General features: G+C 67.6%; 1 non-coding gene across 1 annotated transcript in view; it reads right to left on the bottom strand.

Moving 5' to 3' along the window:
- LOC147125851 (18S ribosomal RNA) overlaps positions 1–453 on the bottom strand; it is a 1,891-nt gene extending 1,438 nt beyond the window's left edge. Inside the window, exon 1 of the ribosomal RNA XR_015085270.1 lies at positions 1–453. This exon is cut by the window's left edge and continues 1,438 nt beyond it. This is a non-coding gene — a ribosomal RNA (18S ribosomal RNA).
- Positions 454–2,500: the final 2,047 nt, after the last annotated feature.

Genomic DNA, 2,500 nt, shown 5'->3' with positions numbered 1-2,500 from the left:
CCCTCTCCGGAATCGAACCCTGATTCCCCGTTACCCGTGGTCACCATGGTAGGCGCAGAAAGTACCATCGAAAGTTGATAGGGCAGACATTCGAATGAGACGTCGCCGCCGCGGAGGGCCGGCGATCGGCTCGAGGTTATCTAGGGTCACCAAAGGGGCCGGGCCGGCCGACCGCGGGAGGCCCCCCCCCGGAGGAGGGGACCCTGCCCCGCGGGGCCGGGCCCGCGTGGGTTTTGGGTCTGATAAATGCGCGCGTCCCCGGGGGTCGGCGCTCGTCTGCATGTATTAGCTCTAGAATTGCCACAGTTATCCAAGTAACGGCTGGAGCGATCAAAGGAACCATAACTGATTTAATGAGCCGTTCGCAGTTTCACTGTACGGGCCGTGTGTACTTAGACTTGCATGGCTTAATCTTTGAGACAAGCATATGCTACTGGCAGGATCAACCAGGTAGCCTCGGGCCGGGAGGGAGCGGCGGGCCACCCCCGCGGCGGTTCGCCCGCGCCGGCGTCGGGCCCCGCCCGGAACGGGGCAGGGGCCGCGCGCGGACGCCCGCTCGCGTGGGGGAGGGCGCGCGCCGTCCCTTCGGTAGGTGGGCTGGAGCCGCCTTAGCGGGCGTAGGACGGGGGCCTCCTCGCGGGAAGCCCCGCCGCCGCCGCCGCCGCGCTAGGGGAAAGGGTTTGAGAAACGATGCGTTAGCCGGAAGGCCCGCCGGCAAGGCGACCGTCCCGCTGCTGGGGCGGGGAGGGGCCGCGGACGAGCGGCGGGCTCCGTGGTAGGACTGCTGAGATCGGTGGGTCGCCTCGGCCTCGCTGCCGTACGGTCGCGCCGGGGTTGGCCGCGGGCCAAGCTCGCGAAGTAGCCCCGGCGCTGGAGAGCGACCCGCTGGCCGGAGGAACCGTCCGCCCGAGCGACCGGCGCGAGGCCGGTGCCGGCGGGGGCCCTCCGATGGCGGGTCATGGTTGCCGATCGGTCGGTGGGGGAATGGAGGTGCGGTGCGTGGTGAGGAGCTCCGGGCGGGGTGGGCCTTCGCCCGGCCCGCGGAGTCCGATTGAGCGCCGCCCGGGTCGGGCGGGCCCGCTCCGTTGAGCGCACGGAGGTTGAGATAGAAAATATTGCAACACGCGGAGCTCCAGGCGGGGGGGGGCCCTCGCCCGGCCCGCGGAGTCCGATTGAACACCCCCCAGGTCGGGCGGGCTCGCTCTGTTGAGCGCACGGAGGTTGACATAGAAAATATTGCAACACGCGGAGCTCCAGGCGGGGGGGGCCCTCGCCCGGCCCGCGGAGTCCGATTGAACACCCCCCAGGTCGGGCGGGCTCGCTCTGTTGAGCGCACGGAGGTTGAGATAGAAAATATTGCAACACGCGGAGCTCCAGGCGGGGGGGGCCCTCGCCCGGCCCGCGGAGTCCGATTGAACACCCCCCAGGTCGGGCGGGCTCGCTCTGTTGAGCGCACGGAGGTTGAGATAGAAAATATTGCAACACGCGGAGCTCCAGGCGGGGGGGGCCCTCGCCCGGCCCGCGGAGTCCGATTGAACACCCCCCAGGTCGGGCGGGCTCGCTCTGTTGAGCGCACGGAGGTTGAGATAGAAAATATTGCAACACGCGGAGCTCCAGGCGGGGGGGCCCTCGGCCGGCCCGCGGGGTCCGATTGAACACCCCCCAGGTCGGGCAGGCTCGCTCTGTTGAGCGCATGGAGGTTGACATAGAAAATAATCCAACACGCGGAGCTCCAGGCGGGGGGGCCCTCGCCCGGCCCGCGGAGTCCGATTGAACACCCCCCAGGTCGGGCAGGCTCGCTCTGTTGAGCGCATGGAGGTTGACATAGAAAATAATCCAACACGCGGAGCTCCAGGCGGGGGGGCCCTCGCCCGGCCCGCGGAGTCCGATTGAACACCCCCCAGGTCGGGCAGGCTCGCTCTGTTGAGCGCATGGAGGTTGACATAGAAAATAATCCAACACGCGGAGCTCCAGGCGGGGGGGCCCTCGCCCGGCCCGCGGAGTCCGATTGAACACCCCCCAGGTCGGGCAGGCTCGCTCTGTTGAGCGCATGGAGGTTGACATAGAAAATAATCCAACACGCGGAGCTCCAGGCGGGGGGGCCCTCGCCCGGCCCGCGGAGTCCGATTGAACACCCCCCAGGTCGGGCAGGCTCGCTCTGTTGAGCGCATGGAGGTTGACATAGAAAATAATCCAACACGTGGAGCTCCAGGCGGGGGGGCCCTCGCCCGGCCCGCGGAGTCCGATTGAACACCCCCCAGGTCGGGCAGGCTCGCTCTGTTGAGCGCATGGAGGTTGACATAGAAAATAATCCAACACGTGGAGCTCCAGGCGGGGGGGCCCTCTCCCCCCCCGGTGAGTCCGCTCACAGTGCCCCTATGTCGGGCAGGCTCATTGCATTGTGCGCATGGAGGTTGACTTAGAAAATATTTGAGAGTGACATGAGCTCCAGGCAGACACCGACTCATCGCCCGTGGGGTGTCCGACGAGCCCTCACCAA

This window comes from Filicampus tigris, unplaced genomic scaffold, assembly GCF_054856515.1.
Source record: "Filicampus tigris isolate MCC_2025a unplaced genomic scaffold, RoL_Ftig_1.0 HiC_scaffold_32, whole genome shotgun sequence".
NCBI classification, from domain to species: domain Eukaryota; kingdom Metazoa; phylum Chordata; class Actinopteri; order Syngnathiformes; family Syngnathidae; genus Filicampus; species Filicampus tigris.
Note: the sequence above shows the minus strand (reverse complement) of the source record. Positions and strands in the feature narration are given on the sequence as shown.